Source organism: Pteropus medius, unplaced genomic scaffold (genome assembly GCF_902729225.1).
Source record: "Pteropus medius unplaced genomic scaffold, Ma_sr-lr_union100, whole genome shotgun sequence".
NCBI classification, from domain to species: Eukaryota; Metazoa; Chordata; class Mammalia; order Chiroptera; family Pteropodidae; genus Pteropus; species Pteropus medius.
In genome coordinates, this window is record NW_024342467.1 from 7,472,876 (window position 1) to 7,488,387 (window position 15,512).

At 36.8% G+C, this 15,512-nt stretch overlaps 1 protein-coding gene and 1 pseudogene across 3 annotated transcripts in view; one reads left to right on the forward strand and one right to left on the reverse strand.

The window, feature by feature from the left end:
- Positions 1-15,512, forward strand: part of HDAC9 (histone deacetylase 9) — an 829,181-nt gene that overhangs the window by 46,717 nt on the left and 766,952 nt on the right. The window lies entirely within an intron of this gene.
- LOC120602609 (uncharacterized) lies at positions 3,073-3,191 on the reverse strand (annotated as a pseudogene).

The following is a 15,512-nucleotide window of genomic DNA, read 5'->3' on the forward strand; positions in this document are numbered from 1 at the left end:
ATTCTGTATTGTCCAGGTGGTCCTTAAATATATCCTTAGAAGAGGGAGCCAGAGGGATGTTTGGCACATACAGAAGGATCGAGAAGGCAGTGTGACCATGCAGGCAGATTGCAGTGATGCCACAAGCCAAAGAATATTAGCAGCTGTCAGAAACTGGAAACAATAAGAAACAGATTCTCCTCTGGAGCCTCTAGTGGGACTTTGGCCCTGCTGTTACCTTGATTTCGTCCAGTGAAATTGATGTTGGACTTTTGCCTTACAGAACGTCTGTGAGAGAATAAATTTTATTGTTTTAAGACACCTGTTTGTGATTATCTGTTATGGTAGCCCTGGAAAATGAATACAACACCATAGAGAAGGCCAAACTCTCAGCCAGTCTTGGTCTATGAGAAAAAGGAAAGGCAGGATGCAGGTGTTTTTCTTCAGAGACAGGGCACTCATTGCCCAGGTAAAATTCACATCTTGCCAAAGTGAAATCTCCAATCAGGAGCCTTTCCACCTGCGGAAAAGAGGCTCTGGTGAGAAACCAGTGGCAGTAGGATGGTTCCCTGCTTAGGGATCGGTGGCATCAGGGACAGAATTGCTCTAAAGAAGAGAATAAATGTTATGGATTTGGTTGTATTTTCCTTTAAATTGAAGTACCAGCATACAACTTATTTCACAGGTTTTTCTCTTTGAGCATACCAAAATAAGAAAAATAATATATCATCTTCCCCAGAACTTAGAAAAAACGGTATGTCACTCTTTGACGAGATCCAGATTTCATCTCATCTCTTATTGTTATTTTAACTCTACTAAACAAAATTAGAGAACTGCCTCAAAACTGTAGTATATAGGAAAAATTGTTAGTAATTATATTTAGACAATTGTTCAAGATTTTCTTTTTATTTAGCTGTGCAAATAACTAGATCCAACTAGATATAACAACAGAATTTTTTAAGGTTATTGCTTGGCATGCAATACTTAAAAATAAAATTATTTTTTTCTTTCCAGTACCCCAAATTTTAATCCATATGCCTATGACATTGAATATTATATATATATAGATTGATAGTTACAGATATATAGATAAATAGATATATCCTTGATATTTTTCTTTCTGTAAATTTCTCTAGTAATAAATATCAAATTAAAAACAAAGCCATTCTTTTTGACATAGCGTTTAATTTGGAGGTCACTCATATCTTGAATGGGAAATCAAATTGTGAGGTTTTTTTTTTTTAATCGGTGGCTACAGCAGAATTCAACTTCCTGTCCCTTCATTAAACTAAAATTCTCAATGAGCAGCATTCTTCTTTAGAATAACTCAGCCACTATGAAAACAAGCTGCTTCAGCTAGTGAGAAGTTGTGTGCCCTGATTAGCAAGGAAGCCACATGGGGCTTCAAGTATTTTAAAATTGAACGGAGGGCCCTGCTGAAGCTCAACTTCTATTGTCTGGTAATGAATATTTTGCAAGAGTCCTTTCAAAAGTAAACTGTATTGTTCCCTCGTAACCTTGCCAGTTACAGTACATCTGAGTGAGGTGATTATGGCTTCTTAAAAGCACTTTCAAGACTGAAAAAATATTATCTATTTGAAAAAAAAGATTTCTTTCCTCTCATGTCTGGTGACAAATGTAAAAACCTGGAACATTTCTTGGGCATCTGAGCAACGGCTTTAAAATCATCTGAAAAGCCTGCCTTTGATCCCAGGTATTCGGAATCTAAAAACCTACCAGAGCCCACAGGCAGGGCTCTGCTTCCTGAGCTGCTGGTTGGGTAGGAAATTTTGCATAGTAAATACTTTAAAACTTTGGCGTTCAGAAAGGCCAGGGGAGGACTAAGATTTCTGAATAAATAGAGCAAATTTTCGTGATGCCGAGGTACTTGCGGTGTTGATATTGAGGCAGCCTTGTTCATGGTATAAAACGGTACACAGCGAGGGCACTTGAAGCTCATTCGTATTTTCTGGTGGGATGTCTGTGGGGCTCTCAGAGTAGTTGAGGGATAGGTGGCGGAGGGGCGGATGGGAGCTTGACTTTTACCTCTGCACTTTTATGTATCCTTTCTTCTTAGTTACTTATATCACTTCATTATTAACAAGTTGAAATAACCACAGTTTTCTGTTCTAAGGTATTATTTATTAAAATAAATACATTTATAGATTTTGAATATCTTTATAGATGTATAGATTTTAAATATCTTAGTGTAAGCAGAGTTTGGAATACAGAACACCCTTTCAGTTCATTGCATCATGATTTACCCACACAAATCCTTGGGTTCTCAATTTATTGAATGGACCCTAGTCCTTGATTGTCTCAGGACTTTTCCCTAAATCCTAATTGAGTAAAAAGTCCTACCTGAAGAATTTCTGCCCCACCTGCTGTCTGTTTAGGAGTTATTCTTCTGTCTCTTAGAGCAGAGTAACCCCCTGAGGGGACCCCTTACTTCTATTCATCCTTCCCATGTTACTGGCAGTTCTCATTCTTATCTCTGAGATTCTTCTCTTCGTTGAAAATAACGCATTTGAAGTTTAAATACACTAGAGTCTTACTATAGAGACATCAGTTCTGTTGTTACTGGGATGAGGTCAATGTCATCGCGTAGAATTTTGTTGTCCGTAACTTCATTATGCAAGACAATTAGTCAGAGTTCTGTTAAGTCCTTTGCTGTCTCTTCGTTTCTAGCAGAAGGGACAAGCAGCCATATAGTCTTTGTCCTTTCTGGGACCGGTGCATCTGAGGCCAATCAGATAGCCTTCCAGCCCGCCCTATCCTGGGACCCCCTTCCCTGGTGGCCCATAGGGTGACAGATTTTTACCTCCTTTGAAGCTGAACTCAGTCAATCCCTGTCCCAGGAGGTTTGGCATGTCAAGAGTATTCAGTTTTATGTTAACATCTTGTGACTCCAGCTCTCCTGCCCCCAAGTCTGTGGAGCATATTTATAGTAGCAAACATGGCACCTGCTGAGGGAGGGCCCTCTTCCCTTAAAATTTTCCATTATATCAGCAGCATCCACAGAAGCACTGGATTTAGTTGTTAGGTAGATTTGGTTCCACCAATGTCCTTTAATCTCACTTTTTTTTTTTTTTTCACCTACAGCACCTGGTATTCCCAGGTGGTCTCCCATCCAAGTACTAACCAGATCCGACCCCACTTAGCTTCCAAGATCAGACAAGATCGGGCACGTTCACGGTGGCCTGGCCATTGACTAATCAATCTCACTCTTTAGATCCCACAGGTTTATGGCAACCTAGTGGAAATACTTCCAAAACTCTGCCCTCTGCTGTTTTCTCACCCAAATGTAAGCTACAAGAAGTTGGGGAGTTTTTTCCACCCCCTTTTGTAAACTGGTGTGTTCCGTGCACCTAGACCTGTTGTTGAATGAATAAATCTCTGCAGTGCCATATTTGCATTTTGTAGCAAATACTACTAATAATTCTTTCTAAAACCGGTAAAAAAAATTCTTCAAAGAAATCAGGGGATGGAGTTATAATACTTGTTAACCCTTATCACACAACCAACTACATTAAGATGCTTTTGACCGAACTCTGTATAATGCTTGTGGTCAGTCTGCTTATGAAGATGACGTGTTAAATAAGGTCTGTTTATTGGCAGAATGGCAGAATCTGTTTAAATTGCCATGTCAAGATGTTAAGTAGGTAAGATGAGTTGTTGCTATAACAAAGTAAAAATTGTAAGCAATGTAATTAGTTTACGAGAAATCCGTGTCCTTTTTGTTTTCCATATTAATTTAGTGCAGAGTGTGGCTGTGCATGACATGTCCTAACAGAACGCATTACCCAAAAATTCTATGGCATGTGGCAGATGAAGAGAAAAAGCCCAAGTTGACAAGGATCACCTGGTAGTGTCATAGCTGGTTATACTTATGTAAAAATAAAAGGAAGGAAGGAAGGAAGGAAGGAAGGAAGGAAGAAAAGAAAAGAAGGAAGAAAAGAAGGAAGAAAAGAAAGAAAAAAAGAAAGAAAGAAAGAAAGAAAGAAAGAAAGAAAGAAAGAAAGAAAGAAAGAAAGAAAGAAAAGAAAGAGAAGAGAAGAAAAGAAAAAAGAAAAGAAAAGAAATCTCCTAACCCCTAAATCTATTTACATGTCATACCCGGTTTTGATCATAAAGACTTTTATAATCTTCAGTCGGATATAACAAAATAATAGAATTGAAAAAAAATTGGAAATAGAAACATTTTCTAATTAAGGATAACACATTTTTTTAAAGAAAACTTGAAAATTAAAAAAAGCCTAAAGAAGATAAATCACCTTAAATACCAGTTCTCAGAGGGGACTTATTAACATACTGATGTACTTCCTTCCCTCGGTTCAGGGAAATTAAAGGCTTCTGAGTAGCCTGTTCCTCATTCTTTATTCCTGATTTCTATGACTGGGACCTCCTTCTGTTCCACCAAATCAGAAAGCTGGGGGGTGGGGGGTGAGGGGGAGGGGGGTAGGTGGGAGGAGGTGGGGGTTAGGGGTGGGGAGGGGAGGTCATCTTTGATTTAGCCTTTTACTCAACCATTTATCATTTGGTCCTGTTGGTCCTACTTCCTTGAATTTCCCTGTGCACCATTCTCTCTTGTCCACCCCACTCTCATTATCCTTGTTTAGTTTTCCTTCATCTTATGTGTGGAACGCTGTTGATGCTTCCCACCCAGTCTTCCTGCCCTTAATCATACCCTCCTCTGCGATATGCATCATTATGAGCCTAGCATATTCTTTTTTCTGTTAGCCTCGTTAGCTCCTACTCTTGTTTAAATCCTTCCACTGACTTCCATTGCCTTCCTTTTTGTGGTAACGCCACAGCCTCCCTCCTCGTCTTTCTCCTCCCTGTCTTCTCAACCATCATCTCAGTTGACAGCAGTTCGTACAGTGTCCTTTTTCTTCCATGATATTCACACAATCTGTTCCCTGCATCTATAGGACCTTTTGTCCAACCCCCTTGAAGTTCCAAACCTCGAAAAAAGTGAAACGGAAAGATGATGTGGTAATACGTGTTTATTATAAATATGTATTTTGAATGACATCTTCCTGTGCCGCCTCTAGATCTCAGGTTGTCACCCTGGGAATACTTCCTATCCTCAAAGTTTCACTAATTTTATTTCTGTGATTTATGACCAGCAGTTAGGCATTGTATTTTTTAGATCAGTAAACGATCCTGAATATATGTCAGGCAAAAATAATGAGAAGCAATATTGAGAAGCAATATTTTCAGTAGATTTTATTTGAACAGTCAACAGTATATATAGACTATCTATTACATGCCAGGCACTGTTCTCTGATTCCTCTAAATTATATAGACATCATCTTTACTTTCAAGGAGTTTGTGGTCTGGCGATAGAGACAGAAGCAACACTTAGCAGAAGCAACACATAAGCAAAATAATTTCACATGGAGATAAATAATTTGAAGTAAGCCAGGGTGATGAGATGATGGGATTGGGTACAGTAGGGTGACTGAACTGGTAACAGATTTGTTATTTCACATATGCCAATGTATTATTCAGGCAAATGCCAATCATATCTTTGATTAATATCAATTGGTAGTGAGATCTGCATATTTATGGAGCTAAAGGTGAAGATAGGGTAATAATTAAGATTTGAAGAAAATATAATGGTATTCAAATAATTGAATGAATGTACAACATAACAGACTCTAGATCACCCACAGAAGACTGAAGTAGACCAATAAATATGTGGAGAACATCTTTAAAATTTTTGCAGTTTACTCATCAATAGAATGAATTTGGTGAGTCTTTGACAGGAGCTTTGTTCAGATAGAAGTGACAAAAGTCAGTGGGAGATTTCCTTGAAAGGCTAGAAAATCAGCCAAAATGGTTTCAGTGATCCCTATAGTGTTATGTTGGGAGCTTGACCTAGAAGGAATAGAAATAGGTGCTTGAAGAAGAAATGATCCAACCAAGAGAAAGACCTCTTAGGAAAACTGAATGGAACAAGAGATGACATTTCTCTGGAGAAGGGACACATAGAAAATATGTAAGAATGTAGATCTATCAACTAAAGGCGCTTCATGCTGATTGGTTGGAGAAAAAGGAAACAGAAAAAAGAGAAAAAGATCAAGAAAGGGAGAAGATATTTTTGAGAAAGAAAGACTACAAAATGATTCTGGAATGCTAAATGCAGTAATGCTTTGCATAAATGCATAGCATCAATTAAAGGGACAAGCTTTGATTATAAGATTACATCTGGCTGGGATATTTCTTGTCATTATTTATTAGGTAATAGTTCTTAGTCCATTAGTACCCTAAGTAGTGTTATGTAAATTAAAGAAAACTGGAATAGTATGTTTATCTTTTTTGTTTAAGCAGAGTAATATGGCAATCCTTATTTTTGATATTCTGAATTGTTAATTGAGGCATACACTTATTTGGGCTTGGGTTTGGCTTGGACAGGAAAACAACAAAGAAACATGATTTTCTTTAGAGCTGCTATTACTGCCTTTTAGTAGTGGTTGGTGTTTTGGCAGGCACAAGTATTAAATTATGTGCCACCCAGAACTAAATATAATCAATTTAGTTTTTCTAAGGCTCGAAAGAAAAGGACTTTGGCTTTTTAAGAGATGAAGTAAGCTTTATTTGAATAACAATGGGTTGCAATACAATGCTTCTACTTTATCCATGCCATACTATCCATGTCAGATGTTTAAGTTATACATTATTCTTAGATTATTCTTGTGTTTATTTTTCCCTTCTAGCAAAAACAGTTTAGTGCCAGTATTTTAGGTTATGAATGTTTCCTAGAGCAAGAGTTGAAGTTTTCCATTCAGGAGTAAAAGCAGTCAAAATGGAAAACCCCCACATTTTTTACATTTCCCCAAGAAGCAGAATAGTCATTTCCTAATCTTCTCATTATGTCCTTGGGCATTAGACAGACATTGCCACTTAAAGAAGAGGAAAATAGGAATCGAAATATATTGGATGACAGTATAAATAATAAAGGAAAAGTATTAAATCACAAAAAGTACATTTATATTTTTTCCTCAGTATTTGTGCCTTTAGCTAATAGGCTTATTAATCTTTATTGATGGAGGGTTTTGACAATAGTAAGCAGAACATTATTTTGTCTATTTAACAACTTATTTAAACACTGTATTTCTAAATGGACAATCTCACTTTTTTGTTTGAAAAGTGACAGCATATTTATTATGGTCCATTTTATAAATATCTACTTACAAATAGACTCTTCACAGCTGGGTGTGCCTATTTGGAGACATGCAGAAAAAATCCTTTCAATGCGAATTACCTCTTGACTTTGAGACAGAAGATGAAATTGCTTAAAATAAATGGAAAAATAAAAATATGCTTGTTTCAGTGTACATTGGAAGGTTACAAAAATTGGGTCAAATATTGATATTTGCTTTTTGATATTTTTGTCTTTTAATTAGCAAGTTCATAGGGATACTTCCTTGGGTGAGATCATTTTCTGTGAACTTGAGAGGCATCAGTTGTCTGTTTGCCAGTGGAACCTGGAAAATACATCATTGTAGCATATGTTGTTTATTTTTTTATTATGAAATATTTCAGTAGAACAGAAAATATGGATAATAAATTTAATATTCATCTCCTCACTATGGACTTGACAGATCTTAATATATTGTTTTACTTACCTTAAGGCTTTTTTTGTTTCATGAAATAAAGCATTTAATATTGAAACACTCTACAATTCAGTCACTCCTCTGGGGTAGCCACTATCTTGAAGATGGTGTTTTATTGTTCCCATCCCTTTATTTATTCTTCAACTACAATATATTTATCTGCAAATATCATCACATCATTTTGTATGTTTTTAAATCTTATATAAATGGTATATTATAAAAAACCATGTTTTAGCTTATTATTTCATTAATTTGCCATAAGTTTTGAGATGTATCATGTTGACATGTATAGCTCCAGGTCTTATATATTAATTACTATATACTATTCTATTAAATAGATTTCCACGGTAGTCATATAGCTATCCTTTTGTTGATGAAGACTGGTTCCAGAATTTCTATTCTAAATAGTTTTGCTATGAACATTATTGTGATTGCCCATGGGAAAATTTTACTAGGAATAGAATTGCTGGGTCATTTATTGGTTTCCTATTGCTTCTGAAATGAATTTCTCCCAAAGTGCTTGCTGAAAACAACATAAATTTATGATCTTACAGTTATGGAGATTAGAAGTCTGACATGGGTCTTAATGGGCTAAAATCTAGGTGTTGTCAGGGCTGCGTTTCTTATGGATCCTTTAGGGGAGAATTAGATTTTTGCATTTTAAAGCTCCTAGAAAATGCTCACATTCTTTGTATTATGGCCTCATTCCTCTGTCTTCAAAGCCAACGATGCTGCATCTCTCTGTTTATTATTCCTTAGTCACATCTCCATCCGACTCTCTTCTGCCTTTTTCACTTTTAAGAACTCTTTTGAATACCTAGGCCTACTTGAATAATCCAGGATAATTTCCCCATTTTAAAGTCATTTAGTAGCAACCCAAATTCCATCAGCAACCTTAATTCTCTTTTGTTATGTAAGGTAACATAGTCACAGATTCTGGGGATTAGGTCATGAACATCTGTAGGGGGACCATTATTCTGCCTACCACAGGTCATGGGGTATGCTAAATCTTTCATTTGACTAGATAGCTTCAAATTGCTATTTTAAATGGTGCATTTACACTCTCTCTGAAAGTGAATGACAATTTCAGTTGTTCCATATTCTTGCCAACACTAGGATTATAAGATTTTAAAAGGATATTCAATCCAATGGGTGTAATTGGTATCTCATTGAACATCTTTTTATATAATTATTGATTGCTGAAGTTTTCCTTTTCGGTCATTGTTCATTCCTTTCCTATCCCTATTTCTAAATTGTTCTTTTTTGTTTTGTTTTATTTTCTTACTGATTTATGGGTGTTCTAAAAATATTACCATTATTAATTCTTTGTTGGTTATTTGCATTGCACTATTTTTTCCTTGCATTTTTATCTTTACATTTTTATTCAAGAATTTCTTTTATTGAACAAAGGTTTTAATTTCAAAGTCGACAAATCTGTGTTGTTTAAAAAATAATATCCTCCTTGAAGTCATAAAGATATCTCTCTTTAGTTTTTAAATAAAATTATACATTTTAATAATTTTCTTTGTCTCTACATGTATATATGACATGTAGCAACACAAACAAGTCTTGATTTATTGGGTTGGCTCAGTTTTATATAAGCTACAACTGAGAACTGTGTAATTTAAAGATTGATGGCTTTATGAAGTATTATTGCTAGGAAGAACTTTAGAGGTGATCTGGTCCAAAATTGAGTCCCAGAGAGACAGGAGGCAGCAATTCGAAAACTGCTTGTATTGACAGAGTAAACTGCATAGATACTGCATTATATTATCTTCATGGCTGAGGAGCTTGCCTTATCCTGAAGAGAAATTTTATACTACTGGTAGATAACAACTCTTGGACTGAGTAAAATGATGGATGCTGATTTACATCCAAGAAAATAAAACAACATTTACATAGTAGAAATTTTTATGAGATGGTAGCAAATCACTTTGTTTCTAACTATCCAGGAAACAAATAAGTGGTATCCGAAGCAAGGAGTAGTTGATTACTGCGACTATAACACTTATTCATCTTTAAATGATGGTCACATGCTAACAGAAATAACTAGACATCAGTTTTGTTGAGAATCAATTCTTGCCCCCGCCCCCCACCAGAGTGCCTATTTTCTTTTGGAAGGCTTCTGTCACAAACATTACTTCAGCAAATTCCCTCAACTTTTCTGTCTCGGTATTCACCCACATCACTACCTGTATCATACACTGCCCCTCCTCCAGATCACTCAACATGTTTATTTTCTCATGTTATCACTCAATTCTCAGACTCTCTAAGCTCAGGGATAAAGTTAAGTACATTTCTTATGCTCAAAATAAGCATCTCAATAATGTTCACTATTTTTTTTTTTTCTCAAAGGAGTATTGCAGAGGAACTTAAGAGTGAATGACAGTTGACAGTAGAAGTGGTTGCCCAGCAACTGGCAATTTAAATAACTAGGAGCTGATATGATTTACCAACCTGATGAACAGCAAGAACTTTAATACAATCTTAAGGACTGCTACAGATGTTGCATTGAGCTATTTATATGTGTTGATCTGTCTCAGTCTATTTTAATATATATGTATATATGCATATTTTTTTCCTGTAGAACTGGAATATGAAAGCAAAGGCTGTATCTCTTCCCTTATGTAACATTAATAACAGTTGCCTGCAATAAAATGAGTTGTTTTAGCCTCCTTTGTTTTTATAGTTACTCAGTTTTAAAGGAGGCTTTCTCACTCAGAGGAAATAAATGTCCTGTGGATTGAGTGCTGAGCCTGTTTTGAGTTGAGATTATATTTTTGTGCTCAGTAATTGTTGCTACCTGATTTTACAGATTTTATAATTTGAAATTTCTCTCCATTTTTTTAAATTGGAGTATTCATTGTTCTTTATTCTTCACGAGAATAATCAGGTTTAATAGGATTGGCTCTGAGTTGCCTTAAATGATTAGTGTGTTTTGCTAATGGGATCAAGAGGCTTGATCCCATCATGAGCCAGTTAGCTTCCTGGAGCAGATGAATCTTCATCTTTCCTAAAGGCAGCCTTCCTGACTCTCAGTGGACACCCTTTCACATGGTTTTTCCAAGAGATGATAGAAAAGCTGCAACCCATCAGTAATAGTAGTATAGTGACTCAAAGAGTTCCCCCCTCCTGGACAGAGGTCAGCATTATCATTTTGTATATAAAGAACATAGTATACTTGAGAAGCAGTGTCTATAAAATTCTACCATCTTGTTGGAAATGGAGTGTGTGACATAAAACAAACTACTAACATCCTGTTCTGGCACAGAGCTTAGAGTAATTTTAAGGATAATCTCAACATTGAACATATTTTATGATATGGGAGTACAAAAATAAATCATTTTAATCATGAAATGGTTGAAGGACCCAGCAAGGTAATTTTACAATTGTTTCTTGAAACTATTTACAAATCATTGAGGTTAGGACTTCGGGAACTTCCAGGAAAGGAGGACTTTTTTGCCAATCGTGCATGTTTGAATAAAATTTAGTATCCTAAAGCTGCGTGGCAGCTCTTCCATAGTTTCTTTCCCTTCTACTTCTAATTACAATGAAAAAACTCTTCTCCAAATTCCTATAGCGCTTGTGCTATCCTGTTCCTTTTAAGAAGTAATACCTTTTAGAGCTGCAGTGTTTCACAGTTCCGGGGTGGGGGGGGGGCGGCGGAGGGAGGGGCAATTTGCAACACAAGGGCTCTGACAATCATAATATCTCACATTTATTGAGCACTATGCTAAGTATTTTAAATATATTGTCATTTGTCCCTAGTGATCTTGCAAGGAGGTATTAGAGCCAGCAACTTATCTGCGAGCAAGCTGAAGGTCAGAGTGGTAAAGTAATTTGCCAGTGAAAATATAGCAAGAAAATCAAAAGTGGAATTTGTATTAAGGTCTGTCAGGCTCCAAAACCAGTGTACTTTTTTTCACTGTGTTACTATCTCTGTATGCTTTGTTATTTTGTTTTCGTAATTTAGCCCAGTGATCCGGGGGGCGGGCGGGGGGCAGGGGTCTTAGATACGACTGCATTTTTAGAAGAGTCCTTGGAAAGGACTGAGAAATTCCTGGTGTGAAATCTGAGACGGGATCTATCTGAGCTACCCTCTCAGCTTTGTACTGAACATTCTCAGTAAGCATTCAATAAGTTAGTATGTGTTAAATTCAAGCATGGTCAAAACTTGCCCCTGTGCTAAATACAGCCCACAAAGTTCCATAGCATGAACCTCGGTTGATCATAACCTCAATACAAATATTAAAGGTTATGCAGGTTAGAAAAATCAATACTTATTGGTAGGGTGAAGTTCAAAGATTCACTTCTTACCTATCGATGTATTCTGGAAATTTAGGTGTATCCTAAAATATTGGTGTGTGTTCAAAAGAAGCCTGTGTAGAAAAAGGAAAAGTATAGGTGAGTAAAGAATCAGAGAGGGATGGAATTGAGATGAATCTTTGTTATAAAACAGAATTCTTTGGCAGTGGGTGAGAAGGAGATGGAGATGGGAGGTTGGTTCAACTCATTAGTCAAGGGGAGGTTCTTTGGAAAGGTATGAAAGAGGTAAATGACTTATTCAATTGGAAGAGATCCTGGAAAAGGCTAGTGGAAAAGCGGGTCAAAGATAGAGGGATGCAGAGTAAAAGGAGTCAGTGATAACGTGGGTGTTGGTTGGCGAGGGCGTTCTATGCACCTCATATCCTTTGTCAGTGGCTTTGGGAGCTCATGGCTTACCCTGTTTCCTTCTTCATCGTGTGAGTGTCCTGCTATTGTCATTTCTTCACTTGATGTGCATATTTATCCATGTTTGGAGATGTGTCTTAGCTTGCTTAAAATTGGACTGACCACTAGCAATAAATAGAGGAGTAAGTAAAATGGTGAGTGAAATCTTTCTCAAGATAGATGCCTTAGTCTATTGAAATTTCCGAGGTGTTCTGTTAAAACATAGAAAAGTTATTTATAGAAGGATTTTTACAGTACTCAGGGATATACTTCATGTTTTTCTTCAAATTTCTACAAAATGGTAGTTATTCCTAACTTACTGTTTTTGATATTCTTGTTTTTCTTTCCATCAATTCCCAAGTGATATTTTTTAATAACAGTAATTTCACTGAAAGGTTAGGGTAAATGTGGTATATTCACAAGCAAATGATCATAGGAGTATATTTCCTTAGAGTACACACTGCCTTCTAAAAGAATGAAGCAAAGAAAGGAAAAAAGCTGTGGTGATTAGATCCTTGTTGTAACCCAAGTGGAGTGGGAAAGATTAATAGCTGTGTGGCAGAACTCTGTTTCAGGGTGAGAGGTACCGTGCGTCACTATTTTCTCCAGGGATGGAAGTTGGCCTGAAGGAAAATACAGTTTCTATACTAATAATGATAGTCACAGCCAACATTTTTGAACATCTTCTCCTTCCTGATTACATTTTTTTTCCTCCAAGCCTCAGAACGACCTAGTAAGTGAAATACTTCATGTTTAAGCAACTGAAGCTCAGAAAGGTTAATTGACTTCTAGACCCCAGCTAGTGAGACGTTTCACATGGGCACTTTGCTTGCGTGAAGGGATTATCAGATTTCCAAGAGATAGGTTGCAGCATTAACGAAATCACAGACATTAAAAACATATGTATTCAATATTGAAGTTTGAAAAAGAGAACCAAATCCATCTAAATTGCAGTAAAGACCTTTTGTATTTTGCTAGCTGATCATAGCCCAGGTCTCCACACTAGCAGTGTAGTAGACCTGGAGCCGAGTTCTTTTAAGCATGTTCGACCGGGCGGTTTTCCACAGGGAAGGTTATAGTGTACAAGTTACAAAGCCCTCCTGCTGCACAGGTATCAGAGGTTGTCTGTTACAAGTTCCTTCACTTCGGACTATTACTTCCTTTTTACAATTCTATTTTGGACTTCTTTATCGTGCGTATTTACAGGTAGACAAAGATTTTTTATTTTTTTTTTTAACAACCCCTTTGCCATGACTGAAAAGGAGCCTTGTATGTCCTGCAGTTCCTAGGCATTGTGAATCTCGTTTTAAACACAAACTGATGATAACGGTGGCTGTGACTCCCTGATCCCTACCGTTCAAACAGGGAAGTTGTGGGTAGGGGCCTTCAAAGATGATCCAATAAAAATCAGTGAGGGAAGCTTTTTCATAAAATGCTCTTTATTATATAGAAACTGTTTGAGATATGACTTGGACACCGGAGACCCTGGGGCTAAGCCCAGTGTTTTAAAAATCAAGATTTAGATATAGAAATTTAGATTTAGATATAGAAAAGTCTATTTTTATTAGTGCAGGTACTGTAGTTGGCAGAATTTTTTCTTATGAAATAAAATATCCAGCAGACCATTCCTGATTATGTTACGTATTTTTAGATGTTACCATTGAATTATATTTATAGTATAGACTACTGAATCCTATCTTAAATATGCAAAATATATGCATAACTAACCTCCCAAGCTGCGTTCCCTACTCTATATTACACCCTACAATGTAGCCTGTGCTTAAATATTTCTCCTAAAAGTCTTAGAAGGGAGCTTATTATTTGATTTTAAAATGTAAGCATGGAAAATACTTACGAGATTTGTGCTCCTCAGGGTGACACATTCTGCTCTTAGCTATACTCTAAGGGTGAAACCAGCAAGTATCTGGCAAGTGGACAGGAGTTGAAATTAATAGTATCTCATAGGTAACTGCCTGGAGACCAGTGTGAGCCTAAAGGAGCTGATGTGCCAGTTTTGCTAGGTGTTTAGTCTGAGTACCAGGTGTCTGCTTTGGTATTAGAGAAGGTTAAACCACTGACCGTATCATTGGTGTGGCTCCTGTCTGTGCCCAATAGTTTCCCAGTGTGTTGCTCCTGACAAGTTAAGTATTGTCAGGAGCATTATTTGCATAGTCCTGCTTCCGCTACTAAAGTTGAAGGAAACAATTATCCTTAAATCTCTGTATCCCATTCTCCTGTGTCTTGATGAATAGTGGTTTGATTATTTTGATGTAATTGTGAGGTTGTAGAGCTTGTCTAATAAAGAAGTAGGTTTCTTTTGGAGGAGAAAAACTGAACCTAATCAGAAGGCGAGAAGCTGAATGATCAGAGAAATCACTTCAGTTTCATAGCCTAGGGAATAACAGTATCTTGAACAACATAATTCAGGGGCAAATTTGTTTCTGGGTGTCTGATGTCGTTCCCTGATCCAGAAAGTTCCTACCCCTCCTGAATCTGCTCTTTCTATATGGTAGCCTAAACTCTAGGGTATTTTTCTTTCTTTTTTTGATCTATGTCGAAGAACTGTGTTCTAGTCCTTCAAAATGCTATACTACAAGTTGGATAGATGATTCTGACCCAGAGGCAACTACAGATTCATTGGCTTAGCCCTTCCCCTTTGTTGATTTATTCATCCATCAAGAATTTATTCTGTACCTACATGTACTAGACATTGTGCTAGGTGTGGAAATTACTGAGATGAATATAGTGCAATCCTTGAACTGAGGAATGTAGAATGTAGTTTCATGGTGAATAAAAGCACTTCATGAACATACAAGGTATTATTATTATCTAACATTAGGGACGGTAATATAGGTAGGTACAGTACAAGACAAAGCGGGAACATAGATGAGGAAGCTGACCTTTTACTTGGAGTATTGGTTAAGAATTCCCATTTGAACATGGCCTTAAAGAATTTGAGCTGGGAGGTACAGAAGAAGCGATAGTATCCTTTGCAGAGAAAGGAACAAAAGCATGGAACTGTGAATGTGAATGATACTATACAGGAATAATCAGGACTTGGTCAGCTGATGTATGCAGCCTTAGTACAGTGTTATTCTGATTTGTTTGTGCCTGTACCTCAGCAGTAGTTAATGACGTCGAATGTCACTCTAGGAATAATGAGATTGCCTGGAACCATAGGAGTTATATGTGAGGGAAAGA